The 22,617-nt window shown below is 40.0% G+C and overlaps 1 protein-coding gene and 2 pseudogenes across 1 annotated transcript in view; 2 read left to right on the forward strand and 1 right to left on the reverse strand.

Moving 5' to 3' along the window:
- The first annotated feature begins 3,187 nt into the window (after positions 1-3,187).
- Positions 3,188-22,617, forward strand: part of LOC6038063 (serine/threonine-protein phosphatase 4 regulatory subunit 3) — a 36,411-nt gene continuing 16,981 nt past the window's right edge. Inside the window, exon 1 of the mRNA XM_038249861.1 lies at positions 3,188-3,899. The gene's annotated coding sequence lies outside the window, so the exon portion shown is untranslated. The remainder of the gene's footprint in view (positions 3,900-22,617) is intronic.
- Positions 3,212-11,235, forward strand: LOC6038026 (annotated as a pseudogene).
- LOC6038025 lies at positions 11,269-12,650 on the reverse strand (annotated as a pseudogene).

Here is a 22,617-nt window from a genome sequence, read left to right on the forward strand (position 1 = left end):
AACTTTTTTTTTAAAGAAGTGACCAAGGAAGTGGAAGTGGAACAGGTTCTGCCAGAATCCTGCATAAACGGTGGAACATTTCTGCTAGAATGCTGTTAGAACTCTACTAGAATCCTGCTAGAACGTCGTGACTGGGTTGTTTTCCTCACTGCACGTGCCAAAAACTTGCTTGTTTTATAGGCTCCCAAAACCAAAGCTAAAAACTCGATTCGCCACCTACATTCGAGTAGGAGAACTTTGGTGCAAGGTTACGTTTACGGTTTTGCGCGATAAGTGCAAAGGGGAGTGAAAACTATTCTAAGATTTTTTTAATAGAGAATTTGCAGCAAAGCTAAAAGACACGTGTCGCCACCTATGAACAAATAGCGTAAACCTATGATTTTTAGAAAAAATGTGTTTTTTCCTTCCTAATCAACATTTTTATAAAACTTATGCCGGATTCGGATGAGAAAAATTATTTCCAACAATTTGGTGTATAACTTTCCAATATTTGTTTGATTTTTCTATGAGAAAACTGTAAATTTAGAAAAAGATAGTAATCTGGACTATTTGGCAAGAAAGTCTGTCAAAAATCAATAAAAATTGTTGAATATACGTTAACACATCTGTTATCAACTATATAACTGGTTATTTCCTTGATATATACAGGAAACTCATTTTTCGTGTTCAAAAACATGTTTTTTAAAGAAAAAGGTCACAATTTTTTGCGCGCCCAAAATTTGATGTTCATTATTTTAAAGCAAACAATTTTTCTCGTCTTTTGCAATCAGTTTCATTAAGATTGATGCAGGGAATCATGAGAAATAAGCGATTTTGTTCTTCAATCTAGCTGAAAGGAATACGGTTTTTGGCAAGTAACCTCATTTTGGCGCCACCTACATTTGAAACACAGTCGTGCTGCAAAACCTCAATAGAAAATTGATCTTTTGGAATAAAATAAAGTTAACAGGAGGTAAGAAATAAAAATTTCTATCGACTGACTTTTTGATTTTTTTTGCCTTGCTTCATTGAAAATTCTGAGATCCGGATTGAAAACGCGAGAATGAGGTTAGATTGCTAATTTTGAAAATCAATCCAATTATCATTTTTCAAGCAGATCATTGCTTTTATGGTATGGACTTTAAAAAATATTTGTCCACTTGAATAATCTACATTCTCAATTGAGGTTTTGCAGCGCGACTGTGTTTCAAATGTAGGTGGCGCCAAAATGAGGTTACTTGCCAAAAATCGTATTCCTTTCCGGCATCCGGCATCCGGCATAAGTTGTATAAAAATGTAGGTTTACGCTATTTGTTCATAGGTGGCGACACGTGTCTTTTAGCTTTGCTGCAAATTCTCTATTCATTAGTTATGTTTTGGTTGATTAAAACATTCCCTTATAGAGAATTTGCAGCAAAGCTAAAAGACGCGTGTCGCCACCTGTGAACAAATAGCGTAAACCTATGATTTTTCGAAAAAATGTGTTTTTTCCTTCCTAATCAACATTTTTATAAAACTTATGCCGGATTCGGATGAGAAAAATTATTTCCAACAATTTGGTGTATAACTTTCCAATATTTGTTTGATTTTTCTGAGAAAACTGTGGATTTAGAAAAAGATAGTAATTTGGACTATTTGGCAAGAAAGTCTGTCAAAAATCAATACAAATTGTTGAATATACGTTAACACATCTGTTATCAACTATATAACTGTTTATTTCATTGATATATACGGGGAAACTCATTTTTTCGTGTTCCAAAACATGTTTTTTAAAGATAAAGGTCACAAATTTCTGCGCGCCCAAAAGTTGATGTTCATTATTTTAAAGCAAAAAAATTTTCTCGTCTTTTGCAACCAGTTTCATGAAGATTGATGCAGGGAATCATGAGAAATAAGCGATTTTGTTCTTTAATCGACAGAAAGGCATACGACTTTAGGCAAGTAACCTCATTTTGGCGCCACCTACATTTGAAACGCAGTCGCGCTGCAAAACCTCAATTTTGAATCAGATAATTCGCGATTAAAAGCTCAAAAATTCCGACAGATGGCGCAAAGCATCGAAGAATGACGATTCAAATTTTCGCTGTTCGGTTACATAGGAATGCAAACTTAAAATTGAATTTACAGCTCTTAGAACAACTTTTGAGAAAAAATTCAAGTAGTACGAGTGTAAACTTTTTGCCCTCTATAAATTAACGCAATAAAAAAAAAATTGGAAAAAAAATAATTTTGAAAAAATAATTTTGTTTAAAATGATAGAGCATCAAAAGTTAACAAAGTATCAGCTCGAATTTTTGCTCAAAAGTTGTTTTGAACGCTGGAATTTAACAAAACAGAATTCGCATACATAACCTCAAAGGGCGGAAATTTCAATCGACATTCTTCGCTCTGTTCTGCTACTCAACACTAGGTGTCGCATGTCGTTTGGCTCTTGAACGGCAATGAACAGATTAAATCGAACATCACAAAAATATTTTCGTTTATATCAATTAAGCTATTTATTTCTTACCTGAAAATAGTATAATTTGCTATTAATGTCGATTTTATGATGAAATAAAACAATTTCAAATTTCAAACCAATTTACTCGCTGTAGGTAATAATGAAAACATCACCCCAAGTTTGAGCGCCCTCTAGTGGGGGGTAATTTTGACGTTTGATTGCCTATAAGCAAATTCATTCGGTTATAAAGCACCCCAGCAGCATATTTTTGAGGAGCTGAGAAAATTTCCAACAATATTCTTTGGTAAACCTGTAAAACGTCATGCAAAATTACTTAATGCGTACACCATCCCAAGTGTGTTTGAAAGTGAAAATGCCTTGAGCGTATAGAATTATCTACGTGCGCATGTATTGCGTGTACGTACACGAAAAAGATTGAGGTTAAATTTTGTACCGTCCAGCAAAATAAATGGCTTACTAGTGTGCGTGAGCTCGGGCTTAGATAACTCTATTGACGGTTTGGACGAATGTGTAAAAATAACACAATTAATAAAGTAATTTTAGATGAGCGTATAAATGAGTCTCCACTCATTTTAACAAATCACCCCCCGCTTCGTTGGCAACCCTGCCCATCTGTCATCCTCTCTTTCTTTCTTTTTGACGCAGCTGAAGATTCCCTCTCGCTCTCTCCTGCAACGAAACGCGCGAATGAAATGAAAGAACACGAAGAGCAACTCGCTTCTCTACACACGCTCGCACAACTTTTCCGAGTCTCCACAGCCACAATCCAAGATGGCGGTAATGTTGTGATCCCGTTTGTCAGTTTCGCGAGCACGTCCAGCCGGAGAATCGACTTTTCTTCCCCGATACCGTGTGTGTGCGCGCGCGTGTGAGTGTGCGGAAAGCCAACCGAAAAACGGTGGAGAAATTCGTTGGATTTACAGCAGAAGGTAGCGATCCCCCCGGGAAGTGGCCACTCTTTAGTGCCGGAAGTTTTGTCCGAAACGCGAAGGTTTTTTTTCTTCTCTGATCTGACGAAAAAGTGAAAGAAGAGAGAGAGAGGGAAGAACAAGAAGCAGTTTCACCTTTGCAGTGGCGTGTGTGTGTGTGTGTGAGAGAGGGAGCGCTTTTTTGCGGTGAAAACCTCCGGAGGAAAATCCGCCGCGGTTGAACGGAAGAAAAAGAAGCAGGAAAAGGCCAGTGGCCAGACGAAGGCCAACTGTGGCCGGAAAGTAGCGCGGAGAGCGAGAAGAGCCCGTTTTGGAATTGTTGGACCGCTTTTTTTGTACCGGGGTTGTTCCGCGGCCACTCGACAGAGGTCGTCACGGAGAACAGTGAGAGTGTGTCTTTGTGCGTGCGTGTTTGTGTGAAGGAAGAAGAATTAACCTCTAAAATCTCGGAATTTTCTCCACAATCGATTACGCTTCTCTCCCTTCTAGGACGATCCGGATCTTGGGAGAACCGGCACGTTACTTTTCAGGTGAGTTCGCACATCAAAATTCCGCTAACTTTATTCCCCCAAAAAGATTCGCAAATGTGTCTTCTTCCCCGCAACCGTCGTCGTCTTCTTCTTCCTGTCCGCGGAGTAGCAGGCGCTTCCCCGAGGGCTTCTTCTTCAATCTCGGTCGCCGCCGTCAAAGTCGTCGTCGTCGTTGTTGTTGTTGTTGTTTTTCCATTCAGCAAAGCGTCCCCCGTCTCGTTCTGGCACGCGATGACCATGGGTCGTCGTAGCGGCGGGTTGTTCCTCCTCTTGGTGTGGTGGTCTTGTTTGGCCGTTCCATCGCTGGTACCAATACCGACGCAGGAGAGGACACGCACGCACACATTGGCTGTTCAATCGAACGATGAACACGACGAAGATGTGTGAGGTTTTGGAAATCTTGGGATTTTGGAATCGATTCCGATGGAAGATGTGGAACCGTTTGTCAGATTTGGCAGAATCGGCATCCGTGGTGGATTTTTGACCATCATTCTCAGTGACTTAGCTATCAATTTTCAGGGTAGTGAGTTCGAGTCCCCTCTAACAATTAAATCTTAAATTGCTACCATTTTATATCATTCGAGATTGCTTTCATAATCTTTTTTCCAAATGTGAAAATCTAAAATAATCATAATTGAAAGAGCGAATCCAAAAAGTTCGGTTATTTCTTGTTCCGATATAATTTCCAGTGAAATGGTTTTAGTCAAGACTGGTCAATTACGAAAATCTTTCAAAACTTAGAACAACCACAGGCCAAAGGAAAGGTAGAATAGGAATAACAATCCGGTTCCTTCGCGGTGCCTGGTATTATTGCATTTGCAATTGCATATTGCAAAACTTTTGATAGAAACTTGCTTGCTCACTTTTCATTGAGCTATTTATCACTCGATTTCAATTGAAAACGCTTTTAATTAGCTTTAATTGAATGTCAAACTTCTGACCTGCCAACATTAGAGCCACGCTGGAATTGAATGCTGTTCCCCTACATCCGTAGTTCTGTTAGATCATCCGAATTATCTTGATCAGAACAGTATAGCTCTGGTTCCTTGCAAGTGTCCTATTTTCTTACCTGTACGTTGACTTGGTGTTCATGATGACCTAGCTGGTGGCCTGTGGAAACGGATCGTAAACCTTTGACCACCGCGGGTCAGACTCGGGACGGTTGAAAGAAAGGGGCGCGACAATGTGGGAAAGGGAAGTAATTTGTGATTGTAGACGGTATTGTTTTGATTCGCAGTATGTTGAGTGTACCTGAAACATCGCACAACGAGGTTTCTCTTCTCTTCATTCTCAGCTACCACCTATCTCCTCTTATTATTTTGCTCTACTGATTCTCACTTCTTCACTGATTCTTCTATTTGACATCCATCATTTGATTTTAATTTTACTAATTTTGATTTCTTATCACTCAAAGCTTTTCCACTCTTTTTACCAATTGACAACAAACTTGTTTTTTTTTTCCTTAAAAAATATACTTTTCTTTAATGTACTAGTAATATCAAGTCTATTTATCATTTGTCTAATCTTTTTTGATTTTATTGCGAATTTATTTAATAATTCTTTATCTGTTCTATAAATTATCATTGCTATAATCTAAGCTTGTTTTTTTATTTCTATTTATTAACTATTTTCTAATTTTACATCTACTACATCCAGCTTCTCATTTTTATTCTTTAAAATACAATCATCATTCTCTTACTATTGATTCTTGATTTTTGTTTATAAAATATATTCTCTTTTACTGTCTATTGTTTTCAATCATCAACCTTTTTGCCTTCCTCACCTCAATGAAGAAAGGCTATAAAATCACTCGAAAAATGAACTTCTTTATTAGACCTCGTAGACCAACCTTCACGTATACCTATCGACTCAGAATCAAATTCTGAACAAATGTCTGTGCGTGTGCGTACTTCAAAAGTTATGCTAAAAAAACGATTTCGAATAAAGTCCGGAAGATTGTAAAAAGGGTGGTTTTTGTAAGAAAACCCGTCATGCTATACATTTTTAAAAAGGTATTTAAAAGACCATTCCAACAAGCCCAAAATGTTGAAGATTTGAAAATCCTATCAAAAGTTATAAGCACTTATGTGTTATTTATGCACTTTTTGGAGGCCGGATATCAAATATTTTGAAGAAAACTTTGTCCGGATCCACCATGTGACCTGTTTTTGTATAGGTAATCAAAAGACCTTTCCAATGAGCCTAAAATGTTGAAGATCCCTATCATCAGTCATCCCTATCAAAAGTTATAACCACTTAAGTGTTATTTCTACACTTTTTTAGGCCGGATCTCAGATATTCTGATAAAAATAAGTCTTATTTATACTCTTTTTTGAGGCTCTGTAGTGTATTAACTTTATGAATGTAAGGAAGGCACCAACCACCTAAAGGTGGATTAAGCAACGTTTTTCAAACAAGTGATGTTTGAGCACATACTCAATTTATGGAATGGTTAAAGGATTAACACAGGATTAGTTGATTCACCGAAAAAATGTCCTGTCATTTTTTTGCATTAAAATGAAAAAATGTGATCAGAAATGGTTTTTAATCGTGTTTTTACTGGTTTACATAAAAATTTACATGGGGCTTTAGTACCCAATTCCAGCGTGCCTTTAATGTTGTCATATCAGCATTTTGACCAACAATTACAGATCATAAAAAGCATTTTCAAATGAAATCGAGTGATAAATAGTTCAATAGAAAGTGAGCAAGCAAGTTTCTATCGAATGTTTTGCAAAATAAGCTGTTTAAATAGTGAAAATCAGCTAATTGGATGGAATTAGGAGCGAGCGCTTAACCTGCCAAATATACGAAAATGTGTATTTATACTTTAAAACTTATCATATTATCAAAAAAAAAAAAATTACTAAGATGAAGCTTGATAACTCAACATAATTTGGTTGTTTTAACGGTGCACATCAACCAGAGCATTTGCACCAAGATTATTGTTACAGATATTTTAGTATTTTTGAAACTACTAAGCGATTTACAACAAAATTTGCTTATTTTTATAATCAGGTTGTTGCAGGATTGGGTCCGTAAGTTTGTCAATTTTGGAATAAGAAGACAACAACTTCCTTGGTTGTTGTGCACCCTTAAGTCAATTTTAGAAATATATTAAATAGGTATAAGTTATCGTCCGTTATCGTCGATAAAATTATCGCCGAAAGAATTGGGTACTAAAGCGCTATGTAAATTTTTATGTACAACGGTAAAAAAACACGATTAAAAACCGTTATCGTTAGACGATAATATTGACGACGATAATTCTATCGATTGACAACCTTGATTGCTATCAGGGCTTGCGAAATTTCGACTTTTTTGGTGATAGCTGACAGAACACTCCAATCGTCTTCACCACGACAACCTGATTTTTACATTCTACTTTCGTTCGTTTCACACACAAAGGAATGAGTGCTACGCAAAGTCACTCACACAATCATTGAATTCCCTCCAGGAGAAAAATCGCTTGGAGAGCGTTCGTTTGACATTCTACCGAGATTCCGATCATCTCTCCAACGATAGCAATCATATGACTCGTATGACTCCTGCCACCACGCAGCATACATTAGGAAGAGAGAGACAAAAACGAGAGAAAGAGAAAGAGCACGTTGTTTCGTTCGGGCGGCTGCTTGAGCTTGAGGCATTTTTCGTTCGTTTCGTCTTCGTGTTTACGTTTACTGACCGTCGCCAAGCAACGACGGTCATGATAGGCGCTGTGTGTCATGGCCTATCTACAATCACTTAGCTTAGAATAGTTAAGTAAAGTAAAACTTAGAAAATGTACAAAACTTACGGCCGTCATCCACAATCAACTTAGAAAATTTGCTGGGCTGATATACGTTGCTATGCAGTTGTTTGTTTACCTTTGATATGGAAACGTCAACTTACCGTAGATTTTGAAATTTTCCAAACCATACGTCAAGTTTCTAATTTTATTCCTTTTCATTGTAGAAGATCAGATTCATTTCCATTGATTGATTCAAACTCCTAAGCTAAGTGAAATTTTCTAAGTTAAGTGATTGTAGATAGGCCATCAGCGATCAAATATCGTTTTGGGAAATGATCGCTGACAGAAAGTTCTATCGAATATCGAGCAGTCCCATTCAGTGATAGATCCCTTTTCAAGCATTGATTGCTACACATTATTCAAGGTAAAATAGTTAATTGAGTGGCTGCTAGCTGGTGTTGTCTCGACGAGATGCGAGAGTTATCCGGCGACAGGACTCTCCTGATGACGGTACCTGAAATTAACGTTCGTGTTTGGGAACCGCTTTTTTGTTGACCAATCACAGGGTTGTTACGGACGGCGCGGATCTGGCGCGGATTTGCTGGCTAATTTTGCTCAGGCGCGGATTTCGCGCGGATGGCAATTTTGATAAATAAATTAATTGAGAGAGATAGGATTACTCTCAAGTTATTAAGAAAAATATTATCAGGAAATATGATAATTTGTTTTTTCCTTTGAGTGCAAGAATTTCATAATTTTTATCAATTGAATTTTCTTCTGAAAATTTTTGTTTGTATTTTCTTTGTACGAATCGTCGAAAAATGAAGATGAAGATTATGTAGAAATTATTTTTATATGTTTCTTGTCATTGCTTAACATCTCCTGCTCTGAATATTTAATTTCTTTTGAGTTTTGATTGGGGCTTGTTCTGATGAGCTTGATTGGGCGTAACAGAAGCTGGCCTCCACTTTCGAATTTTGGAATGGAATTTAATCGGTAGAATTTTTTTTTCTAAATTTAAACATTCTTGGCGAATATAAAAAGATCAGACCATTCCAAATTCAAAGCTTCAGAAATTAAAAAAAAATCGAAAAAAAATTGTTTTAATAGTTTTTATTATAACAAAAAAAAATCAAAACACACATTAATTTTTTTTTCGAAATTTCTTAAATCGTTATTTAAAAAATCTGAAATTTCGAAATTCAAAATTTTAGCAATCTGAAATTCAAAATACGAAAAATGTGGGTAATCGAAAATTTGAAGATTTAAAAAAAAAATCAAAATTAAAAAGTCAAAAATAAAAACTAAAAAATATCAAATTCAAAACAAAATGAAAAAAAAATCTCAAATCTAAAATAATTTTAGTATTCTTAAGCTTATAAATTCTTAAATTCTTAAATTCTTAAATTCTTAAATTCTTAAATTCTTAAATTCTTAAACTCTTAAACTCTTAAACTCTTAAATTCTTAAATTCTTGAATTCTTAAATTCTTAAATTTGTAAATTCTTAAATTCTTAAACTCTTAAATTCTTAAATTCTAAAATCCTAAATTCTAAAATTCTTAAATTCTTAAATGTTTTTATTTTAAATTCTTAGTGCTTAAATTCTTGAATTCTAGAGTAAATTTTCAAAAGGTCCTATGCGACAAAAGTAAACAAACTGAGTTATTTATTGCATTACATTCTGCAAGCTGGAAACTACACTCACCGCTTATCCAATTTCTTCAAAGCCTTTTATTTTTAAAATTATTGATAAAATACAAAACAACCTAAAAGCATTCTTAATAAATTCTACACCAAATAAATATAGGTCGTTTTACCACACGGGAGTCCTATGTGCAATCGAGTTAAACGTGCACATAGAACCGTAGCAAATCAACCTATGGAACATTAATATATTTTTTTATGCTGATGCACATACGCCCACATCAAAATGACCTATGTACATGTTTATTAAGTTTATTTGAAAATTTGTATAAGTCGTATTTTAATAAAATTCTAAAAACATTAATATTTTACAATCTTCATGTTTGTACAATCCACGCACAACGTGTAGTCAACAGCTGGAAGAGAGCATGAAATGTTTCAATGCTGTCAAAGCAAAAGAGAGAAGTTCAATTCACCCTATCTGCACTCTCTCGAATTTGACAGATACGCCACCCAAAAACTTGGGAGCATAACACCAACAAGGCAGCATAAAAAATCATAAAATTTGTGCATATAGGTCGTTTTGTACGGTTCAGTTTTTTGTTGTTTTTAAAGGCGATTTTTCACTGATGGAGGTAAGTCTTCATAAAATAGATAACTCAGTTTTTTTTAAGGAGTCATTCCAGATGTGTGGCGCCCGGGATTGGACGGCATCGTGCGAAAGAACGCCGTAGGAACGAGGATTCGCCGAAGTCCATCCTGAACCGGCTGACCGGTCACGTCCCGTGCGCGGCCAACGGGTACGCCTCGCTGGCCAGCGTCGACTCCATGAAGGACTTTGTGGCCCAGCTGGCGCGACTGTCGCCCTCGCGAAGCTACATCGTCGTGCTGGAGAACGCCGAACGGGTGCACGACATGGACCACAACGTGCTGCCAATGTTGCTGCGACTGCCGGAGGTGACCGGGCTGAACGTGTACGTACTGCTCGTGTGTCGGATTTACCGCTTGAAAAGTACTTTGTCAGGACAGGGCTCGCGCCGGTAGTGGCCGAGTACAGCAAGAAGGACATTCTGGTGATTCGAGGCGGTGCGGGAGCAATTAAGGATTGAGTTTGAGTAAGGGTTATTTTGGATGTTTTAGGGCAATTTGTGATACTGATTGGTTGTACTTTTTAGGTACTACAAGCATGCCAACTTTTCGGAGGAGGAAATTGATAAGCGTCTGAAGATTGTGGAGATGCTGACGCCCGATTTCTAAGAAAACTTCCTGAACGTGTTCTTCAAGGTGTGTCGTGACTTGAAGGAGCTGCAGCTGGTTGCGCTCGAGTGCTTCCACAAGTACTGCGAACCGGTGCTGGACGGGACGATTGCCGCGGACGACGTGACCCGGCTTTGGCGGAATATTTCTAAAACTATGAAACTTGGCCTCGGGACAATCTACATGCGCATGGGGAACGTCAACCAGGAGTTGCTATGTCTCATCACCGTCGACGGCCAGACTTCTTCGGAATCCGTCGAGCAGATGCAAACGATGAAACGGCTGGCGCAAAACCTGGAACTGCCCTTCTACGCCAAGTTCCTGTTGATTGCGGCGTACCTCGCGAGTCACAACGCCGCCAAGGAGGACAAACGACTGTTTATGAAATATCACGGCAAGCAGAAGAAGCGCCTCCAGTCGGTCGGAGAAGATGGCTACCCAGCTGGGACCGAAGGCGTTCACCATCGACCGGCTGTTGGCCATCTTTTACGACATTCTGGACGAGAAGGTCGGCCTGACGTGCAACTTATTGGCGCAAATCTCAACGCTGATTCATCTCAAGTTCCTGAACTTTGCCTCAGGCGAGGGAACCATCATGGACGGCAGTGCGCGACTTCAGTGCACCGTATGAATGGACTTTATCGTGCATATCGGCAAGATGGTCGGCTTCAACGTGAGATAATACCTGTGCGATTTCTTCTAATCTTGCGCTTGCGTGTGTTTGTATTTATTAAACTCAACTTGTTACTATTTTCAATAAAATTTATTCTGGTAAATCCGAGATGTGAATCGTTTCGCTGAGGGTGGTGTCGCGGGACCGCAGCTGAAAGAGGCCACTCTGGAGACACTGGTCGCAGCAGCAGGCAGTACGGGACGGCAATCGAGTCGAGGTGTTGCAGCTGTTTGGCCAGGGAACGACCACCGTTACGCTCGGAGCAGTCGAGCACGGGAAGGTTCGCTTTGCGCAGCACGTTGCACAGGTGTTTGGCCAGGTCGCGCAACTCCGGCATTAGGGCGGGGTCTGGAAAGCGAGAAAGACATTTACAACTCAAATCAGAAACAAGAACGCAGTACTTACCGTCGGAAAGACACACGATACCACACTTGAACGGCGCCAGCTTGCGGTGAATCCTCACGCTTGCATCGCCGCCACTTTCAAACGACGCAGCTGCAGCATACTGGGCCGAATCCTTTTACTGCTGGTTCGGCCCACCTTGAATCGAAAGTCCCCCAGCTCTTCCTCTAGGGCGGCGGCGTCCGCCGGAAAGAGTTCCAGCTGTTCCAGCGTGAGTTCCTCTCCGCCAAGGCGACTCTTGATGGCGATGGATTGAACGCGCGTGTCCGCATCCTGGCGGGGGTCCGAAATGAAGAACCGGCCCGGATCGCACGCGTAACGCATCTAACAAATCTTGCGCTGACGTTGGACCTTGTACATGAACTCACTGGAGGTCGACAGGTTGATCAGGTATCGGCAGGAGAGCGTGTGACCTTGATCCAGATTAAGGGTCTAGAAATCATTTAAGGGAAGCTTTCCGTTCGCAAATCGCTCCTCTATTGTAACTCCAAACGGTACATTTGGATCAAAGGTTTTCTTTACAAAGCTCACTTCCTCGGTTCCTGCTCGAGTGGAATATTTTCCGGTGGCGCCACAAAGTTCTCCTCCTCGGTAACACGAGCATTCCTCAGCACATCCTGCTGGATGTTCCCGTCGGACACGCGGTCCTCGCGCAGCGTCAACCGCTCCCGCTCCAGCACCGTGTACAGCGGTTCTACGTCGTCGGTGTCCACGGACAGAATCTGCGACGCAAACTCGATCGCGTCCTCGAGCGTCCGGTGGGCCTCGGCGCTGTCCAGATCCACCAGGCTTAACCGCTCCAGCAGCTGCCTTTGGGCGTCCACCGGGATGCGGGTTGGTGTCGACTGGCCGTCAATAGTAGATTTGTGTGGACGCTGGGGAACCTTGCTTGGATGTTTAAGCTCGTGGAAATTGATCTTTTGCCGGGTGCTCTTTTCCTGTGTCCCGGATAAATCGGCCGGCTTCGTTGAGGCAAAGCTCCTCACCAGCGAGTGGAGGGTGCGTCCCGGGGTTTGTCGTAGATGGAACGGAATTCTAATCATGTCACACGAGGAGCCGAACACGGGATTGATAAGCTGAATTTGGGTTTGTTTTGAATGTTGCGTGATGCGCAAGGGGAGAATCAGCAGTCGTCATCGTCTGTAATAAAAATTAAACGCAAAGAAACGAATAATTTACGAGCTGTCACCGTACTGTAAACTCGAATAAAAACTTACCTGAACACAAGTGTTTCAATTTGACAAGAATAAAAACACTTAAAAACGGGAAAAAAGCAAAAAAACAAACGAAAATTGTCAAAACACCCAAAGTTCTATGCGTACTCTGCAAAATATTATTTACATTGCCGGATAGGTCGATTTTCCAGCACCTATCTGACAGATGCCGACGAAAGCGCTGATTGGTCAGCTTATTCTCATAACGGTTTCTCTCTCCCGCTCTGGAAGCATTGAAACATTTCATACTCTCGATCAGCTGATGACAACACGTTGCGCGAGGGTGGGGTAAACATAATTATAATAAAAAAGTTGTTTTATTTTAATCAGGATTTGAATTTAATTTGGAAAAGTCTTATGTGCAATGTTACACGAATTAGGTCCAATGTGCTAAATCCTATGTGTAAAATTTGTCCTATGTAACGTGTCCTATGTGCCCTCACAGGTCGTATGAAACAAATTGCTTTAGAAATCAGTTTAAACTACTCTTTTGATAATTCCCGTTAAGTACACATAAAACGAATCGATTCAGGTCCATTTTGGCGTTTTTAGAATTCAAAAATACTCAAACGTGTTTAAATGGGATTTAAAAATGTTACACAAAACTTCAACATGAAATTTCTCAGAATGAGGATTTTGCACATAGGACCTTTTGAAAATTTACTCTAGAATTCCACAATGTTCGAAGTCCTATTTTATGTAAGAGATTTTGATATTATGAGAAGACATTATTTTAAATATCGGAAATTAAATTTCTTTCGGATTGAAATTTTAGCGAGGATTTTGGATTACAAACTGTATAAAAATTCTTAGATTTTGAATATTTAGGCTTTCGAAATTTAAAATTTTATCATATTATAATTTTAGATTTTGATTTAATTTTGAGGATATATTTTTGAAGTAAAATTTTTAGGTTTTTAAATAAATTGTATTTTCTATTTTGAAGATTTTTTCATGACCCTTGCCTTGACCGTCTCTTGAGGATTTTTTTTAAATGGATTTATTGCGTTCATTCTTTTGGAGCCTTTAAACATAAAACGAGTTTTTTTTTTAATGAATTACTTTCTGAATTAGTTTTTCTTCATTAAAAAATAAAATTTCCTAAATGTTGGTCGCGACATTTTTTTATATGGCGTGGATTTCGCACGGTTTCGGATTTTAGGTCGGCGCGGATTTGGCGCGGATTTTTTTTCGACTCTCCCGTAACAACCCTGCAATTTTATACATTCAGAACTACACAAGATTCAACTCGAGTTACCTTCTGACTGCTGAAGGCAGTGGTTGTTTTTTTTTCCGCGCGGGTCCACTTGATTGCGAACAAAGTGGAGTTCTATACCAACGAGAAACGAAGCTAGCGGCAACTCTGCATCGTTGTCAGAGGACTTCCGTCGGCTTCACCTGAATACGTCAAGAAGAACCTCAAGGAATCGCACAACCTGGATGCTGTGCAGGTGCTCGCCATCTAGAGTAAAGGAGGCCCGAGCAGACGGAAATAACTTGGGAATAACATTTTTTGATATTTGAAATACTAGGCCAATTACATTTTATGTTATTTATAACAAGATTTGTTATTCGTCGTTATGATTTTTTGTTATTGGATCGTTATTGTGATAACAGATTAATAACATTTTTAGTTATTCTTCGAACAAATCTTTGTTATTATTTTTTTGTTATTTTAACAACTAATCCGATCATCCCAATAACAGTTGGAGGTATTCTTCTAGAACAAAAAATGTTATTCCAAAGTTATTTTGGCTCTCATCCAATATCAGACCAATAACAAATTTTGTTATGATAACATAAACTGTTATTAAACTCTTATGCAAAAATAGATTTTGCTGGAAAATTCCATAACACTTTTTGTTATTTTAACAGCATTTGTTTTATTATTACCGTCTGCCGGGGGGGTTCGTCCCTCGGCGGAAACCCCCAAGGGTTATACCATCCTAAAGCAGCTGAGTGAAATCAAGCGCTAGAGGAGCTTTCACATCCGGTGGGAGGCCTACCGGAACAAGCGACCGAACCCAGTGCATAAACTGCCTGCATTTGGGCAACGGAACCAGGAACTGTCATCTCAAGGGCACATGCAACAACTGTGGGGATCCCCACAGGACGGACGAATGCAAAGTCAAGAAGCCGACCCGCGTTCCCTCCGCAGGCGGGCGCGTTCCCGGACGAAAAACAACAGAATTTGCACGGGAACCGAACTACATTCTACTAAACTCAACTAAGAAATACGGGAAAATCTTCGACCATCAGATTACGGAATCATCGCTACACCCACAGTAGAAAGCCGAGTGTATCTCGAGATTTATCCTCTGTGTCCGTTCACAGTACCTTTACACTACCAGAGTGCGTTCTTTATTCTCTCGGATGGCGCTGCCGACAGTGATTATTCGGAAAAGATTTTGTTGGTCTGCAAAACTATTTAAAAATCCGATGGCAGCGAAGCGTCAATGGAGCAGTCGAAACCCCAGAGGATTGTGGTTGTGTACAAGTGTCTTCAGTATGGTATGATCGTTGAAAACCTCAGATTCACCAGTGTAATCGATTGGAACGAATGCCCGCACATCAAACATCGAAAAAGAAAGTTCTGCCGGCCCAAAAACTCCTACCAAACTAACGATTCAAAAACAAAAACAACAAAATATTTTCAAAAAGTTCACCAAGTTTGCCAACTCCGGCTGGCATCAACACCAGGATCGATCAACGAACGGGGTATGGCCACCACACACAAACACATCGATGCGTTGGCCTCAATCCAACAGTGAATACAACGGTTGTGTTGGTGTCGCACCGTACTCTACACCCCACCAGGTATTGGTGTCGCACCCTCGTTCCTTTTGACGTTTCGCTGCAAGAAAGAAGACCGTCCAGCCTGCAGCCGTCAGTATATATTTTCAGTGTTGGAGATTGTGTTCGTGTGACAGAGAGTGTGCGACAGCGACTCAAAACAAGGGCTCCTCGTTTGGGGTCACTTTTGGCAGCATTTGGCCACCGTTGGGGCCGGAACCGGTGCGCACCGGACTGGTGACGGTGAGTTTCGGTCGTTTGCGGTGCAGTCGATGGGTTTTGGGGCCATTTAGTGGCGATTAAAGGGTAGTGAAAAAATCGCGTTATCGACGCGAAAAAAAAACGACGACCAGAAGAAGCAGAAGAGAGAGAGAGAGAGACCGATCGACGTCTCACCAATACCGACAGCGTCCGGCGGTGCCGGGGTGTTTGTGTGGCGTTGCAAATAACTTCACTGGTTGCGTGTTGAGTTGCGGGTTGGTGCGTTTGTGTGAGTGTGGGGACGACGTCAGGAAGAGAAAAAAAAAGAAGCTGGCAAAAATTCGCCCGTAAATAATTGCGAAAAATTGAAAATAGTTTTGCGAAGCGGCGTGTCACGACTATCAAGGGAACGACGTCGCTGACAGACGCCGGAAAGGGCCGGATTCGGACCTGTCGCGAACAGGGGTTAGACGAGCATGCGAAATTGCACGGAGTTCATGTGATGCTTGTAAACAAAAACGCACGTTGCACGGTCAGTTTTGCAGTGCAGGGACAGCCATTGATTGCGAAAATGTGAACGAGGAGGATGAATCGAGGGTTGTATCAATCGATGGCGGAGCTCGCGGAGTGACCAAGTGATGGAACGCAAATGACGAACGATGGCAATCGGGTGATGGCGGGTTGGATCTCGGTGAAGAAGAGTGTGAAGTCTATGTGAGGAAAAAAATTTTTGAAGTTTGATTCAGTGAAGTAACCATTAACATGAAAACACTTTTACACTACTAGCCTGCAAAATCGATAGATTGAAGTTACGGGAGTGTTAAAAGGTCAAACCTGTTTGTTTGAAAGAATAAACAAAGTATGTAATCTAATCTCAAACAATCAAATCAAATCAAAAATCAAATTATTCGCTCTACAGCATTGCATTAGCGTTCTCGATTGCGAGATTCCTACTCGAAACTAAGTGTCCGAAGGCTTGATTGTTGAGACAATTGCAAACCTCTTTTTACACCTTAGCTTCCATCCACCCCGGGATTCGAACTGACGACCTTTGGATTGTTAGTCCAACTGCCTACCAACGACTCCTGCACCTGGACTGAGCTAACGACCTAACCTTTTGGTTAGTCCGGGGCCAACATTTACTTCCCGTCCGACGGAAGGAGTGATCAGACAAATCTCGTCTCAAAATTTGCCACCGGGACCTTCTGGGATCAAACCCAGACCGACTGGGTGAGAGGCAACCACGCTTACCCCTACCACGTGGACACTTTTTGGGAATCTGTTACCCCCTCGTGGACAATTGTCCATACAAAAATAAACTTTTTGTAAGGATCGTGGACAAGCGCCAACCCCCTTTAGTGTCCACGTGGTTTGTGGATGGTCCCTACTGGCAATCGTGTATTGTGTTTTTAGTATTGCGCATTTTGAACTTTACTAGAGTATTGCGCAATTATTTTTATCACAGTATTTTTTCATCACAGTGATTTTTCTTCACAGTGATGACGAAGATATCCGTTGCTATGGCAGGCTGTTTATGTTTATTTATTTATTTTTGGAAATTCAGAAACTATTGGCTCGTCCAGCCCAGAGAAAGTTTTACGGAACGGCAAAGTGATTAAAGTGATTTAAGAGACGGAGGCTTGTTCTGGAATCGTGGTCTCCGGTGACGGGATGCAACGGTGTTACGGAGGCTTACGATGGATCTTTGACTTTTTGCCGGACGGGTGGTAGACAACCAGCGGGCGTTGCTGGCTATGTTGCGAACAGGCGTCTTCAGTAACCGCTGATCCTGCGCTGCCGAGAGGGGCCCCTTCATGGCCTGAGGGTTATCGTTCTCTACGGTCCTCATATGGGGAGGCGACAGACAGCGGAGGAGGGAAGCTGCCCGGGATTCACGCTACCGATAAATACGTGATGGACGAATGCTCGAAGTTTCGCCGATGGAGAGGGTGATTTTTTACCCTGGAGCTTGTCCGATGTACCAATGCCATTTAATACATGTAATTTTTTCTAATAAAATCTGTTAAGAATAAGTTCTTTTGGTTCTAGCAACAATAGGGTAAAAACTGTTTTAACTGAAAAATGTAAAGGCTTCTTTCGTCTACGAAGTAGGTATTTGTTTTAGCCAAAACTCTGTTAAATTTATAGCCAATTCATGGTATCGTTTACGGACTCAGCGAACACATCTCGAGGTGGCCGATAGAATTATGCCCTCGAGCTCATTAGAAAAAAATAACCCGTCAAAAAAAAAAAAAAAAAAAACTCAAAAGTTCCAACTACGAGAATTGAGCTTTAACAGACTATCTCAATGACTTTTTGCCTCGACTACCACAGCTTGGTGACTTGATTTTGGTCAGGAGTCGATGCATTACACTTGTTTTATTTGGATGGTGTGATGGAAAATCAGTTTGCCAACTGTGATGAAAATTTTCCCGCAGCACTCTACTGAGGTGCAAAGTGCGCAAAGTTGACCGTTCTCAGTCCTGCAAAGCAGTGTGATGAAAAAATCTAGGCCTAGCACGATCGACATAAAACTCTAGAAATTGCTGCAAGGCGCAATAAGTTTTATGGATCAATTTCAACTATCATGAGAGTATTGGTATCACATATACGTGAAAAACAGTGAAACATGAACTAGGTGAACTAGGTCATCATTATGGTCAAAGTACAGGTAAATACCTGTCGAATGCAACCCGAAGGATCCTGATTGGTTGAAAATTTCCGGAGATACAGGTCGTCAAAGTTGGGGTCTCAAAAAGGTCTTTTTTACGGTTGTTGCCGATTCCCGGTAGCCACAGTGACCAAATCCGGTTTTCCAGTTCGGTTTCGGAAAGGGGACGAATGAAAATTTAAAAAAATCTGTATCTTTTGAAGGAATTCTTTGATCGATTTGGTGTCTTCAGCAAAGTTGTAGTACAGTCATCCCACATATTCGGAACACCCACAAATTCGGAACACTTTTGTTTTAATTTGTCAATAGCATGCCAAATGAATCTTTTCTGGCGACCCTTCTATTTTTAGGACCTTTATTTGGACATTCTCTTGCTATTTCACTAGCAAAAGGAGTTCTTTTTGAATAAAGAACTGCATTTCGAGACTGTTTTGTTCAGAGCTGCAAAACACTGTCTCCAAATTGCCTGTTCCATAATTGTGGGATGTTATTGTGCCTCCCACAATTGTAAAACACCTGAATTTAACAGATATTTTCACAAAAAAAGTTATCAGACCATTTATAAAACATTATTAAGCTTGAGTTTCATTGGTTTCAGTGTCAGAAGTCATTATTTCGTAATAAATATGTACTCCTAGAGAGATCCAAAGTTTGTTTACATTCGTAAGAAAAAAGTGTTCCGAATTGCTTATAGAAAGTTTTTTGTTTGAAATCATTCTTTAGATAAGAAATGCGTATTATTTGAGCATTCTGGAAAAGTCTGGGAAAATGTCGGGAATTTGAAAATGGGATTTGAGTGGTCACCCTGTGTATACTGTATTTGTGCATATACGATATACGAGATACGTAGAGGTACATTGGCTTTGGTAATCCAGTTTTCAAAGCGGCGAGTTGGCCGTGTGGGCTGGGGCGCGGACTTAGTAAGCTAGATATAACTATCGCCGGTTTGATATTGTTTTGAGATTACTGATAATTTTTCCTAGTGTCTGCCAGATGTAAATTTGCACATTATTAGAGGTAAAATTAAAGCTTTTTTCTGACATAAAAGATGTACTCCTTTTTAGATGAAATTGTACCATTTTTTTTACTGAGCTGTCAAAGATTTTTTGCACAATCTGGACATTTCTGAAAAGTTGGCATTTTATATCCCTTAATACATATCAAAATAATAAAAACTATAAACAATAACAAATAAATAAATAAAAACTAGTTTTTTTATTGCAAATCAATTTTGAATCTCCAAAACAATTTTTATCGCGTTTATTTTTTTCAGTGTAGTCTTTATTTATACCTACAAATTTGCCGAAGACACCAAATCGTTCAAAAAATTCCTTCAAGAAATATTGATTTTTGAATTTTCATTCATCATTTTTGTATGGAAAGCTGCCAAACTTGTATGGAAAATTATAGGTATGAACAAACTAATGATGCAAAATGGCTTCTTTGGGCATACCGATAAGGCATCAAAAAGGTTTCAGCCATGGTAAAAAAATACAAAAAAAAATAATGACCGAAATCTTAGAGGATTGCTCAATAGTATTAGTATATAACTTTTTATAGAAATATTTTTTTTCTCATGAACTTTTTGTAGCAATATGTTCAGCATGAGTTTTCGAACAAAACGTAACAATTCGCTGATTACTCAGCGAAAAATGACAGTAAATTTGCCGAAGTTCGTCATTTTTCTGCCGAAAAAATCAGTTGTTCTGTTTCCGGCAAAATTTTGTCAAACTCAAAAATCAAAAATGAGTGTGTAACATGGACTGATCAATGAAAACACAAAAGACGCGATTCGAGAAAATATTTAACGAACTATGGACAACTGTTTTAAATCTTTTTTATTTGAAAAAGAAAAGTTACTGCTCATCCTTGCTTTAATGATTTTCGTTTTGGTTGATTTTCGCAATAACATAATTTCCTTGCTTTCGAATGAACGCATTTCTTCCGATGGTGTTGTTCTCTTGTTGTTGCGAGGTTCATCTCGAAGATCTTTCAAAACACTTTCTGTTGCATAACCCCACGCCCATAACAAACGCTTCTCTCGTTGACGCTACGCGCGGCGTTCGTTTTGTACCCCGAATCACAACCTTCATCGAGAACTTGGCCGTGAAATTGAAAATAGTTTTGCTTTTTCTCTCGGCTGGCTGGCTCTGTGTTGGCGTGCAAAAGCAGTCCCACAACAGTCCCCCAAACCGACCAGGTGGCGTGAGTATCCGTCGAAAAGTTGAGTACCTACGTTTGCGACGCGACGCACCTTCATCGGTTGACTTACTAGAAGTTTGGTACACTCAGGGCTCCGTTCTGAGTTATGTTATGAGTAAAATGATCTCGATCGAGGTTGAGAGGTTTTTGGCAAACGTGTGAGCGTAATGCTCACGATCGTCAACCAATTTGAGAGCGGTTTCCTCTCTGCTTTGAATAGCGCTGCTTTGAGAATTTATCTCTTCGTTATTCTATTTGTGCTCTATACAGAAATGTTTAGTTCCAATTAAGTTTGAAGTATAATGTTTCTTCGATGCGAATTCGGACTTATTTTCGTGCCCAGAGTTTTCAACACAGATCGAAAGCGCACCAATACAGCTCCACCCTCCACTCATGGTTGTCGGCTTTTCGTGTATCTGTGTGTTAAAGTTGCTCGATGGTATTGGTGAACTTCTCTGCCTTTGCTTCCAACAAAAACAACAACAGAACCCTATTCTGAACAGGTTTGAACTCGTTTTCTTGTCTCGTTGAATGATTCACGCGCGTTACTACTACTACCCAAAAGCGAGCGCTCAACTCTATTGTTGTAGACCGGTGTGTGTTTGTGTTTAAGGAATTGGAAAATAATGATGATAATACTGTCACTGATTGTCGTGAGAGGTTACCTGCGACGTCATGGATTTTGACAGGGGTGAAAGTTGGACAACTTCTCGTGTGACGAATCAATCAAACTGCTGTCACACTTTGCGAAGGTCATTTCTATGTTTGAGCACACACAGCTGGTGCGGCCGCCCTTGGAGATAGCGTAGGAAAACACTTGGCAAACATTTGTTTTGCGCTGTTTATTTGGGTTGCTTCTTCATCGTCTTGTTACGTTCATACGCGCCCCTGCATTACGTCACGTTTCGATCGTGTTATCAGAGTGAGTGAGAGAGAGAGGGAGAGAGAGAGGGAGAGAGAGAGAGAGTGCGAGCTTGTTTAATACGCGTTGTTTGCGTTTGATATCGAGTGTTTATTTTTGTGATTCATTCAAGAATTGCAATTTTACACTTGACTTTTTTTGGGTGGGTTTGGGGGGGGGGGATGCCTCGTACGTACTACGAGAGTAACGTGTGTTACGCGGGATTGTGTGTTTGTGTGTGCGCAGTTTAGTGATTTTTCTCGCGCTATCTCACTCTTGCATCAGGTACAGTAACTGTACGAGGTGATGAATGGTCGGCGTGAGTTTTTGGCGTGTGGCAAAAGTATTTTTGAATGGGGACTTATATCTAAGTTCTGTGACGTGCGGATTGCTTGCTGTTAGTAGAAGTTATTTGGTAACATGTCAAAACAACAACGTTTTGTTTTGATAAGCGGAAGAATTGACGGTACACATGATCGATGTGACGATTTGTAGGAAATTGAACTTCTACTAGAAACCAACATTTGATCATTTTTGGTCCTTGTTTCGGTTGTAGCAGGTGACCACGATGACCAAATCCGGATTTTCATGTCACAAAATCCTATGAGCAAATCGGTCTTTTTTTCATTTTAATTTCTGTATTTTTTAATCCGGCTGAAACTATTTTGGTGACATTGGCCAAAGAAGCCATTTTGCATCGTTAGTATGTCCATCAATTTTTCCTTACAAATTTGGCAGCTGTCATTATAAAAAAAAACTAACTTAATCCACCTATGTGGTTGGAGCCTTCCTCACTAATTACCGACAGTAGCTGTACACAAGTTTCATCTATTTTGTAGACTTGTAGTGTTTTGGACTCGTTGGAAAGGTCTTTTGATAATCTAACCAAACATGGGTCGGATGATGGACCCGGACATAGTTTACATACATTTAAGTGAGATCCGGATATATGTGAAAACACATTTTTATACATAACTTTTGAACTACTTAGCGAAACTTCAATATGTATAAAACTCGATCTATGGGAC

The sequence above is a fragment of the Culex quinquefasciatus genome, chromosome 1 (genome assembly GCF_015732765.1).
Source record: "Culex quinquefasciatus strain JHB chromosome 1, VPISU_Cqui_1.0_pri_paternal, whole genome shotgun sequence".
Lineage (NCBI taxonomy): Eukaryota > Metazoa > Arthropoda > Insecta > Diptera > Culicidae > Culex > Culex quinquefasciatus.